This window comes from Camelus dromedarius, chromosome 17 (assembly GCF_036321535.1).
Source record: "Camelus dromedarius isolate mCamDro1 chromosome 17, mCamDro1.pat, whole genome shotgun sequence".
NCBI classification, from domain to species: Eukaryota; Metazoa; Chordata; class Mammalia; order Artiodactyla; family Camelidae; genus Camelus; species Camelus dromedarius.
In genome coordinates this window covers 2,557,624-2,570,537 of record NC_087452.1, presented here as the reverse complement: position 1 = coordinate 2,570,537, position 12,914 = coordinate 2,557,624, and positions in this window count along the sequence as shown.

The following is a 12,914-nucleotide window of genomic DNA, read 5'->3' as shown; positions in this document are numbered from 1 at the left end:
CCCAGGGGTGGTGGGTGGGCTTCCCCGGGGACTTCCGGTCCCACAGCAGTGACAGGGTGACCTGTACAGGGGGGCTGGAGTCTCAGAATGCCTCTGCTCCTCCTGCCCACCTCCAGGCCAGCCTCTGGTCCTCAGGCCCTGCCAGGCCCCCTGCACGGATGCCCCAGTGTCCACCCAGGATATCACCTTGGGGACCAGCTCTTGGGGTGGGGGCATCAAGGCATAAATCCTGCCACAGTTGACAGCACCCCGGGGCAGGCACAGAGACTCACCGTCCCCTTCCTGTCCCCGCCCTTCCTGGCGTGTTCCGCAGGGTCAGAGTGGCTGGGATGGGGAGGACAGGCACATAGACCTTGGCCCCAGCTGGGCTGGACCAGCCTTGAGCTTCCAAGCTGATAACTGGACCGAGAAGAGGAGGAGGCGTGGTCCAGCACTGACCTTTGAGGGCCCAGAGTCAGAGTCACAGACAGCTGAGCCCTCCGGGGACCCATGTGGACGCAACAACCTCCCCTTGCAGAGCATGCAGAGGGGGACCTGGAGCAGATGCACGTCTGTTTATTCGTTCAGCAGACGTTTACTAGTTTATCAGCCCACTGTATGCTGTGCTTTACGATGCTCAGTGCTGGGGAAACAGAGGTAATGTTCATCTGCGTAAATCCTGAGCAGGGCTGCCCTGTGGGGCTGTGGGAAGGTGGCAGGGAACAGAGCAGGACGCACCAGCTCTGCGTGGGGCGGGCAGAGCGGAGCGCTGCAGGGTGAGCCCGAGTCGGCCAGGCGCTCCCAGCACAGGGCACAGAACGGGAAGAGGCAGAGAGCTGCTGCGGGGGCACCCGAGGGAGCAGGGACTGGCTAGCGCCTTCCCTGCTGCAGTGCTGCGGACAGACTGGCAGTGACGCCCGGCTGTGGAACGTGGACGTGAAGCCTGGGGTGGGGGGGCATGAGGGGTCTTGACCAGATCGGCACTAGAGAGGGATCAGCGCTAAGCATCTCTGGGAGGGGGACCAGTGCTGAGCGCCCCCTTCGGGCTCAGCTCAGACACTGCCTCTCCTGAAACGGCAGGCAAGGACGCTGAGGCTCAGAAAACCCAGTGTCCCACCCCTCATCATCCACAGCCAGGCTCCTTGTGTGGCCTGAGCCAAATACTCAACCCCTCTGAGCCTCAGTTACTGCATCTTAAAATGGGATGATCATGGGAGGGAGGATGAGTTTGGTGACACAAGAAAGGGACACATGGAGCCCACCTGTCTCCCCCAGAGAAGGCAGGGCAGACCCCTGTACCCCCATGACCACATGCCACTCCTGGAAACGCTTGGGAGGATCTCTGGGGGCCAGAATGACTGGGCTGAACACAGAGCTGTAGGTCAGGCAGCTGCCAGAACCCGGCCACCAGAGATCAGACACCCCCCACTCCCACGGCACCCAGGTTCACACCCCCTGCCCCTTTGTCACTCAAGTGTGCATATCTAGACGATAAATTATAGGGTCAGCACCCCACGCTGGGCACTGGCCCGTGTCGCCCTTCCTCCCGAGAGGGGTCTCGAGCACGGCGTGTGCGCACGTGTGCCGTGCCCATGGGCGCCTTCGTCTGTTCGCCGTGTGCCTTTGGCAGCCTAGAGGAGCCTGTAGGTTTTAAATGCCAATTAGATTGAAATTATAGTTATCAAAACACTAAAAAGAAGTCTGCACTGCGGGCCTGCTTCTGCACACGAGGAGTGACACTGGTCAGGCGGCAGGCGGTCATTCCAAAGTCCTGCCGCGCCCAAGCGCTATTCTGAGACATGTGAGATGTAACGAGGACACAGCTAATGGCCCCGTGGTTTGGTGTCTGCGGTCACAACGAAAGGAAACGCTACATTTCCACTAGAGGTCAGTGACAAGCAAAAGATGTCACTCTGTGCATCTGTATTCACGGACCCCCTGCTTTCTGCTATCGGGCCCGGCCCAGCGCCCTGCCCCACCGCGCCCGCACGGGCCAGCGCAGAATCTCCCCGTCTGCGTCTGCGCCTGCGCAGCCAGCTGCCCGCAGTCCCGCGATCCACCGCCAGGTGTCGCCGCGTCCACCCACCTCCGCAAATCCAGACCTCACTTCTAGCCTGGCCAGTCTCCCGCAATTCATCTCTACTCGCACCCCGATTCTGCACCTCAGAACTTCTGCTGTTACCCCAACACCTCACACCTCCGTGCCTTTGTGCCTGCTGGTTCCTCTGCCTGTAGTGCCTGCCCTGCTATCCACCTAGGTGACTCTTGCTGGGTGGTGAAAACCCAAAGGAGGCAACACCTCCTCCAGGAAGCCTTCCCTGATGCCCATGTAATCGCCCTTCTGAATGTCTACAGCCCCCATGGCTTCCTCATCATTGCGATGACTGTCCAAATGGTCACACCTGTTTCTGCGTCCAAATCCCACCAGATTGTGAACTTCCAGAGACTGTGTAGGGCAATGCTGTGATTTTTTTTTTTAATTTTCAGAGCAGTTTGGGTTCACAGTAACATTGTGTGGGAGGTGCAGAGTTCACATATGCCCCCTACCCACACACGCATACAGTCTCCCTGACCATCAGCACCCCCCTAGAGTGGTGCATTTGTTACAACTAATGAGTCAATATTGCTGCGTTATTAGTAACAAAGTCCATAGTTTACATGAGGGTTCACTCATTCTAGGGGCTTAGAAAAATGTCTAATGACACGTGTCCACCATTATAGTATCATAAAGAATAGTTTCACTGCCTGAACATCCTCCGGTCTCCGTGTATTCATCCCTCCCTCCCCCCCAACTCCAGGCAACCACTAATCTTTTTGCTGTCTCCATAGTTCTCCCTGTTCCAGAATGTCACAGAGTTGGCATCATACAGTTTGTAGCCTTTTCAGACGGCCTTCTGTCACTTCGTAATATGCATTTAAGGTTCCTCCATGTCTTTTCATGGTAGCTCATTTCTTTTCAGCGCTGAATACTATTGCACTGTCTGGAGGGACCACAGTTTATTTATCCATTCACCAGGACAGCTTAGTTGCTTCCAAGCTTTGGCGATTCATGAATAAAGCTACTGTAAACATCCAGGTTTGGGCTTCCGTGTGCACGTAAGTTCAGCTTGTCTGGGCAAACACCAGGGACGAAGATTACTGAATTGCATGTTAAAGAGTATTTTGAATTTTGAAAGAAACTTTGCAGAAACTCTTCTAGACTGGCTGCACAGTTTTGTGTTCTCACCAGCAGTGAATGAGCGGACCTGCAGGTGCACATTGTCCCCAGATCTGGGTTTTATCAGCATTGAGATTTTGGCCATTCTAACAGGAGTATGGTCAGATTTCCTTATTTTAAGCCATAATTTGTAATGACAGATGACATGGAGCATCTCTGTACACGCTTGTTTGCCGTCTGCAGATCTTCTCTGGTGACGTGTGTGTGCAGATCTTTGGCCCATTTTTAAATTAGATTATTCACTATTCACGCTCTTACTGTTGAATTTTCAGGGCCTTTTATATTTTCTAGGTAACTGGTCCTTTATCAGCTGTAGCTTCTGCAAGCGCTCTGTCCCTTGTTTTCTCATCCTCTTGAGCCATGAGCTTTTGCAGTCAGGTGCACCGGGGTCTGAATCTCAGTATGACCTTGGGCAAGTCACGTGCTCTCTCTGAGCCTCGTTTCCACTTCAGTGGAATGGGAACAGAAGCCCCCCTCACAGTTGCAGTGGGATGAAAGGAAACCTTAGGGATGCAGAGCCCCCAGACACAGCGGCTGAACCCCTGCAGTGCCGCCAGGAGCCCAGGCACGTCGGTTCTCTGGCTGGTGCACTTTGCCCGCAGTTCCACCATTAAAGCACCTAGCCGGCAATGGTGGTCCCGTCCATGGCAGGGATGTAAATCCAGGCAGGTCAGTAAATCCGTTTGGCAGGAAGATTCTCGTGGGTGGGAATTCTTGGTCCCACAGATGGGGCAGAGGAGCAGACCCCGGGAGACCTCAGTGTTGGGGCCAGGGACACATGCTGTTCAAGGGAGGGTGGCCACGCTGCCAAAGTCAGGGCGCCACCCAGGCCCACATCCCCTCGCGGACCACTCCTCACTCGGCATCCAGTGCTCTCCCCATCTGGCCTCCCTCACACCCCCAGCCTCTGCTCCAGCCCCACCCTTCCCTCCAGCCACACCGGGCCACGGTCAGGGTCTCTAGTGCACCCCATGAGGTACCACAGCCCTCCCTGCCACCAGAAACACCTTCCCCTGTCCAAGTCCATCCCTCACCATTGGCTACAGGCAGAGCGGCTGGGCTGGGCTGTAGCCACAAGAGGGCACCATTGCCTGGCAGATGCCGGAACTTCTAGCTTGTCGGAAGGAACCACCTCCATCCCACTGGCTTACAGAGCAGCCTCACAAAATCATGGCATCTGGGTAAGACTGAACCTTAATGGTCCCCTCCCATGTCTAGCCAGACCTTCCAGTCCAGCTTGCACACCTCCTGTGATGAGGCACTGCACGGGCATCGCAGGGCAGCTCCTCCTGGGGGAAATGAGCTTTGTCGGGGTCTGTTCTGCAGGAGCCACGAGGTTCGAAGGGGCCCAGGGGCTACCAAGTCGAAACAGTCTAAGAGAACAGGTTCACCTCAGGAAACCACGAGGAGAGGGGAGATGGGGGTTTCCAGGAAAGCTCAGAACCTACAAGTTTAAGTGACCTTTCTCCATATTTAAACGCTGGCTCAAAACTTTTCTAAATACTGTGCCAACCAAGCAATGGGGCAGCTGGGCCCTGGGCTCACTGGAGGGGCCCTGGTGTGTGTGTTGGGGGGGCTCGGAGACGTGGGTGAGGCCAGCCTCGGGCACCCACGTGCAGTGCTCCGACACCCCGTCCCGCACACGGGCCAAGGGCACGGCCGGCCCCTCCGCTTGGCACGTGTCAGAAGGGAGACCATCGCTGAGGACACAGCTTACAGGGGCTGCCTGGAAAACGTGACCACCACGTGGTGCAGGCCACTCCCGGGCTGTGTCCAGAGAAGGCCTGACTCGGGCCCCGAGGGCACGAGGACACTGGCAGCGGGGTGTCTGGTAGGGGGCGCCCCGCGGAGGGCGCTGCAGCATGCATGGCACGAGTTTAACGTGGTGCTGAGTGCAAAGCGATTACGAGACCCAGTGACCCCATAATGAGACCGTCAAAGAATTCAAAACACATGCAGAAGGGGCGCAGTGTGGGAGGAGGAAGAGGAACTTCATGGCAGAGAAAGCCGACCAACGCACTCGGCCCGGAGACGGAGGTCAACCCCCAGGGACGTGTCGTGTTAACAGCGGGCGTCCTGGGTCTGGTCTTCCTCCCCCCAGATCCACCATCCCCCTTCTAGTCACCAGAAAAACACAGACAAATCCAACAGAGGTTATCTTAGCACCTGCCTGACCAGTCCCCCAGACTGTCAAGGTCACCCGAAACAAGGCACGTCTGAGAAACGGTCACAGCCAAGGGGAGTCGTGACACCGGTCACGTGGCGTCCTGGATGTCGTCCTGGGACAGAAAAGGGACCTTACATGGAAAAACTGAGCAATGTAAAGGAACCCGGGGCTCTAGTTAATAACAACGTGTCAGTATCGGCTCATTGATTCTGACAGGCGTAGCTAATCACGAAGGATGCTAACAGGAAGGAAACGGGGCTGAGGGGGGCCACCGCCCCGTCCGCATGTCTCCTGTAAATCTCGCCTAAGACAAAGGTTTATTTTTTAAACGCACACACGCCAGGCCGCAGTCCTCATTTTCTAATGCTCCTCCCAGCCCACAGACGGGAGGGTGCGGCCCGGGGGCGCAGGACGGGGAGGTGCCCCAGACCCCAGGGACAGTCCTGGGTGAGGCCAGCGTTCTGCCCCAAGGCCTGAAAGCCACCAGACAGTGGGCCAGCAGCTGGGCACTCCCCGCACAGCCTTCTGTAGGTGGGTTCTCGGGCCACCCGCCGTGGGTCCCAGGAGTGACAGTGAGGCCCAGAGCCTCCCACTGAGGGGCTGCCCGTCTCCAGCTGGTCCCAGGCTGGCTCTGCCCGGAGAGGGCGGGCAGGCTGACTGCGGCCAGCCTCACAGGCACCAGGAAGACTCAGCAGGGGAGGTGGGGGTGGGCTGGAGGCTCTGGGACTAACCCTGTGTTTCTGTGTGATGGGGTGGGGGGCTCTGCTGCCCTCCCAGAGCCTGCAGAACAGAGGGCAGACAGAGGGACAGAGAGCATTTGACTTTAGTGTGAATGTCACAGTTCTGGTTGATAGGGGCCCAGTGGACTTGTCCAGTCTGCTGAGCGAGTCCTTGGCTTGCCCCCAAGATAAAGAAGACGGGGTCTGGATGTGAGATAGAGCTGCAGTGATGAGAACCGTTTTGGGGGCCCTAAGCACCAGGCGCTGACATCCCTAGAGGAGTCAGCGCCTACCTGGTCTGCCCTCATACCTACCATCCCCCTCCAGACAGCAGCCTTGCAGAGCTGGTCCTGTCACCACCCACCAACATTTCAGCAGCTCCCCACTGCCCCGAGGATTAGATCGGGGTCCCCCTCCAAGGCTGGCCACGCCCCACCCTCCAACCTTGCCCCTCACTCCTCACCAAGTGTCCAGCATGTCAGCTCAGAAGCTTCGCACATGCTGTTCCCTTTGCCCGGCACACCCTTCCCCACTTGTTACTGCATTCTGCTGGACTCTGCCTGTTCAGTTTAACAGAAAACAACCAAACTTTTCCACAGAAAAGAAAACAAAGCGGGCAGCAGCTCCAGGCCTGCTGGCCCCTCAGGTTCAAGGTGAGGGGACAAGGGCAGCACCCCGTCTCAGCACTGCCAGCCAAGGCCTCACAGCACCCCCTGCCTGGGCTCCACCAGAGGCCCACCCCGGAGCCAGTCACAGCGTCGGGAAACCCAGCTTCGACCCAGCACAGACGGGCTCCATCGTGCGGGAGGGCGAGTTCCCGAGCTGGCAGCAAAGGGCCGCGCCCAGAAAGGACGCTGAGCTGGCAAACACACGTGTCCACAGCCCGCCCCCAGATCCCTCAACATCCATCCGCCCCTTCCCCCTACCTGAGAGCTCGTAGAAGTGCACTCAGGTCCCTCAAAAGCACGCAAAGCACTGCCTCACCCAAGCCAAGCCTGGCTCTCGGGTGGACGTGCAATCTGGACACAGCTCCTCTTGGGCGAACCACCCACACTCGGGTGCACGGCAGAGAGAGGGCAGCGGGGGTCACAGTACCCCTGTCCTCATCCTCGGATGTGTTCAGGTGAGACCAGTCTCAAGCTAGACTTGTCCCTTTCTTTGTAGGGTCGTAGATACAGCAGCCAGCGTAACCCATCACCTTGCTTCCCTCTCCCGGGACCCTGGGCGGGCCGCGGGCAGCCTGGCCAAGGCCCTCACCCCACGCGACAGGAAGCACGACGCTCTCGGCCCTCGCTTCTCTCCACGACTCAAGCAGGCCCCACGTAGGGGCTGCCGTTTCCGACGCCCCGACTCTGGTACCGACTTCCTCAGAGGCTGGCGAGTGGCAAGTTGAGGGGAAACCCGCCTGAGGCAGACCCATGCGGGGGGCTCAGGGGCCCGCGCAGTCCATCCCCAGAGCAGACCTCATCTCCCTCCCGGGGGCTTAAGCCTTGGGCTTAGATCAGCTGGTGACAGAGACGAAGTCACAGCTACATATTACCTCTTCGTGTTTATCCACTTGCGTGGGTGTTAGTTCAGCTTCTGCCCAAAAAAGATGCCAGGACCTTGTCAGGGGAAGTGCTCACGAGACAAAACGGGGAGCAGTGTGACCCCGAGGGAAGGAGGGCAGGGTGCAAACGTCCCTGCTGCCGATCATCCGAGGAAAGTGCCGTGGGACCGCCGGGAGCCCTCCCCTGACAGCCGGCCCTCAGAGGAGCCGAGGAGCCCGCGTCTGCCTGGCGGGACCTGCCTCGGTGTCCCCGTTGCGCTCGGTCCCCGGGTAGGAGAGCCTGGTGGGAAGTGCGGCCTCGCACAGAACGGCAAAGGCTTTCGAAGCTTGGCAGCCAGGGTCCCTGGGCAGTTACTCGCCAGACTTGGAGGGCTGCCAGGTGCAGTCTCACGCCCCCCGCCCCCCATTCCCCACGCAGTGTCAGGTGGGCCGTCCATCCGTCAACCTAGAAGCCAGCAGGGGCCCTCACCCTCTCCATCCTCTGCGTCAAAAAGCCCCCTCGCCCTCAGCTAATCACCTTTCCAGGGCTTGGGGGCTCACCTGCTGGGTCTGCCCAAACCTGGGGATCCTGGATATCTTGGTATCTGACGCCCCGACAACCAGGCCTGTCTGTCTGTTTACAGGCAGGATGGGCAGAGCACCCGAGCTCCCCCGAGTCCCCCCCCCGCACGGCGCCCTGCCCCGTCGGGTGTGAGCGGCCCTGCCCCTGCGCCGACCAGGGTCAGCCCCCCTCCACGGGGTCCCCACTCCACGCTCCTGGTCCCGGCACGAGGAGACCAGAGCTTGGGCAGCAGCGGGAACAGCCTCCCTCCAGGCCCTCTGACCCTGGGAAGCGCACACTCACAGCAGCAGGAAGGACAAAGCCAGTGGCCACGGGGGCGATGGTAAGTGGGGCCCCTCCTGCTTCCATTTCTTGGCGCCCGGACGGCTTCCCTCTCCTTTGGGACAAAGCGTGCCACGGGGTCTAACGCTGCGCCCTAAGGGGGCACGCTCCCCCACCGAGGAGGTGGTGCCAGCTGCACCAGGCCGGCTGCCCGGGCCACGTGTGCTGTGCACGCACAGGGGCTCCCTGCTCACGGCCGCTGGGCTCTGCCCTGGGGAGGGAGCAGGACCCCGGTCAGAGCCTATGCTGCCCGGAGGGTCAGACACCCCTAAGTCCCCAGGCAGTGCTGCTTGCTGGACAGGCGTCTCTACCAGGATGGAAGGGCCAACACTGTCACCTGCTACAGAGCGGCCAGTCAGCCTCGGGGCTTAGGGACACGCTGGGGCTCGGCGTCCATCCCCGTGGCACTCAGAGGCAGCAGTAGCCAGATCCACTTTGGTGAGAGACAGTCCACACCTTGGGCCCGCTGTTGCCCTGCCTCTGTCACCATGGCCTCCAGTCACATCATCTGGGGTGGCCGGTGAGGAAGACCAGCTAGTGTCACCCACTCGGCCATTCTGTCCCCCCAGGCGGTCAGCGTCCTTCCCTGGTGGATGCTCACTCATGGGCCTTGAGATGCGAGACAACCATCTTCCCACATGGGCCCACTCCCCCCCATGCATGGGCCCCCACCCAGAATCCTTATCCCCAGTCACCCCGCCCTTTTCTCTTTGGGCCTCAGACCAGACTGCACGTCAACATCCACAACCCAGGAACCTGAACGTGTTCCCATACCGCGCCCCCCGCCGGGAGGATGGCCCCGCCCTGCTGCCTCCCAAGGGCACATCTAGACGCGGCTGTCATGCAGGCCCCATTCATCTCCCACTTGCACAGAGCTGGCCCTTCGTTAACCGAACTTGGGGATTTTCTTCCTCTTTCGGCTGCTTGTAGAGAAACCGGCACGTGGCGGAGGGGACAGGCCTGATGCCACCGCCGTGGGCACACAGAGGTCTGTGCTACCTGCTCGTGGAGGCCTTACACCTCAGGTCCTGCTCGGGCCTGACCTGGACAGGAGAGTTCCATCTGACCATGGACCGCCATGGGCCTATCCAATGTCCTGACAGACCCAGCTCCTAGTGGACAGTTTCAGGTGCATGGCCACTTGGTCCCCACGGTCAAGAGCACATAACATACCACGCACTGGTTCTGAAAGGGTGGATGGCACAGTATCACTCTCGGACCCCAGGGGCCTGCACCGGGAGTCCCCCACAGGGCCGCCACACGCTCCGGCCGCAGCCCTCCGCACCGACACCCCACGCCTCCAGCTCTGGCCCCAGTGGCCCTGTGCATCTCCTCCGGGGCCTGCCGCAGAGTCCTTCCCTGCTCCATCCCCACTCAAGGCGGGCAGCCCTCTGTAACACCCTCAGAGGTGGCCATCTCTTTTGTCCAGGCCACAGAGAGCCACCCTGGCAGTGAGTTTGCCACCTCCCCTGGGCCCCTTGCTGGGGTGTTAAATCCTGCGTCCCCAGAAACTGCCCCGAAGTCAATGAAGCCGTGTTCCTCCTGCCTTTAGTGCTGGCTCTGCTGATCAGGGGCCCTCAAAACCCAACCCTGGGGGTCCTCCCGGCGCTTGTGGGCATCAGGCAAGGGAAACCCACCCCTGGGTCCTCCTGGCGCTCGTGGGCGTCGGGCAGGGCTCCTGCTGTGCTCTGGGCGTTCAGCCTCCCCCCTCCCTATCCAGCCTGGCAGCCAGGAGGGGAGGGCAGGGGAGGGCAGCTCCCGCGGGGGCACCTGCTGCCTGGCAGGGGACTGGCCCCGAGAGCACAGGAGACAGGGGCCTCTTTGTGGGCTGCCACCGAGGTCCACTGCCTCTTCCCCTCAGCTGGCCCCTGTCGACAGCTTCAACTCTCTCATTATCCCTCTGCAGGTCAGTACAACTGCATGGCCACCAGCTGATTCTGCTGACTTTGTAAAGGGTGTTCCCTCACTTTTTCCCAATGCCTGCATCACTGCATCAGTCCACCAGGTCACGCTCCCAGGTCACCACTAGCAAAATCTTTAGCAACTGCGCTGCCCTCTTGTGCCAGATTCTGTGTGCCCCAAGTACCAACCAATAAAATCTCTGGACCCCCAAGTCTCCGGTGCGCTTCCCCAGCGGGCAGTGCTCTGCGTGGATTATCACACACCAAGGCTGGGAGGAGGTAATGTCGCCCGGGACTCAGGGCAGGGAATAATCCGCACCTCTGTGTCTGGACTCCTCCTGGACCCTGCCCTGCGTGTCTCCCTCCTCGGCCGACTTTGCTTTGTATACTTTTGCTCTAATAAACCGTAAAAACAAGCGCAGCACCTTTTTGAGTTCTGTGAGTCATTCGAGTGAAGTATGGAACCTGTGGGTGGTCATGGAATGAGCAGGCAGCTGAGCTGAAGTGGGGGCCCTGGGAACCCCCAAATTGTAGCTGGTGTGTGAAGTAAGATGTGACAGTTAACTTCATGTGCCAACTTGACTGGGTCATGGGGTGCCCAGATATTTGGCTAAATATTACTTCCGAGTGTATCGGGAAGGGTGCTTCTGGCAGGAATTAGCATCTGAGTTGGTGGATTCAGTCAAGTGGCCGGCCCTCCTCCATGTGGCTTGGGGGACACCGTTCAACCTGCTGAGGGCCTGAAGAGAACGAAATGGCAGAAGGAGGAAGGATTCAGCCCTCCTGCCTGACTGCTGAGCTGGGACCCTGACCTCCTGACCCTGGTGCTCCTGGTTCTCCGCCTTAAGACTCACGCTGACCTGCACCAGCAGCCTTCCTGCGTCTCCGGCTTGCCAACAGTGGATCGTGGGACGTCCCAGCTCCCTTAAAGGTGCAAGGCAATTCCTTGTTTTATACGTACAGACACACGTACGTACGCTACTGGTTCTGTTTCTCGCGAGAACCCTGACTGCCACACAGGGCAGCTAGGAGGGGATTACTTCCTGCAACCGTGCGACGTGCCACACTTGGTGTCGGAAGTGGGATTCACTCACTGACGCCAACTCACTAAAACATGTGGTTTAGGAACAGAAAGAATGAAAGGGTGGGGGATGAGGAACCTGTCTCCTGGGTGGCCATGGGGCACACACGATACGAAATGGCCGATGTTCTGCAAGCAGTTACCGGAGGTAAGAGTTACCAGTGGAATTTAGAAGTGACGACTCCAACTCCTGAGGAGCTGGCTCACTAGATGTATAAGGAATGCAAAGTAACAAGAGAAAAGGCAAAATCTACAGCCCCTTGGTCGCTGTGATCTGTAAGGGCTGAAATGAAGGGAAGGGAGAGTGTCGCAGAAATCCCGGTGCTGGACCAAGAGCCTCAGGGCCCCTACGAAAGGCGTGTGCTTGGGCAGCGGCTGGCGCTGGGCTGGGCTGGGTTCTGCTTGGCCTGAGCTACTGGCCTCAGAGCCTCCCCTTTAAGGAAAAGTTATGCTAAGATAAGAGACGGGAGAGATGAGAATGCCACGTAAGAGAATGAATAAAGATGGGAAGATGGAGGAGAGACTGAAGGGGCCCATCCAGCAGGATGCAAATCTTTAAATGGTTATTAAGAAATGGGAGGAGTGAACTGGACCTCAAGGGGGCCAAAACAAAGGTCTTCACGCAGCAGTCTTGGAATCTGGGTGGACTGATGGGAGCCCCCACTGGTCCCCCAGCATGGAAGGCCCGTGTGAAAAATCTGCTTTATTCACTCTAGTTTGGAAGAACTGAAAATGGCTAAGATGACCACGAGAAATCTGACCTCATGTTGCCTGTGGTGATGGTCTAGATACATAATGAAGGCTGACCCAGGGCTGGAAACTCAAAGCCACGAGCACATGTGTGGATACAATGGCCAGGGGGTAAAGAGACTTTTCTGGGGCTCCTTTCACGGGAGCAGAATGCCCTGGAGCCCTGTGTTGGTGTAGTCCCAGTGGAGTCAGACTGGGAGGGAAGAGAGATGCAGTGGTTGATGAGACTAAGATGGGCACTTAGAGGAAACTGGAGTGTCTGAACAGACACTGCGTGACGTGAATGCATCTCCTTGACCTGCGCTTGTTATGAGGGTGGATCTTGTGTCCAAGCAGGGAGCACGTCCCCTAGCTGACCACAAAACAGGAGCTCTGAAATCTGCCCCTCAGGCCACATGGATCGCACGTGAGAAATATCTGGCGGACAAAACATGTGCCAAGACCGGCACCTGGCCAGTTTCTCCAGATCCTGGAGGACACGTACTCCACACGTGGGAACACGCTAGCTCCTCTGTAAAACTGGTCCGAGCAGCCCTGGAGAGCCTATGCAGCCCGGGGCCCGCGGCGAAAGCCCGTGAGCACCGCTCGAGCTGGGATTTGGGAGCAGGAGTTTTCCACTTGGCAGTTACTGGCTGGGGGCTTCGGCTGAGGGCGCCCTTCTGACCGAA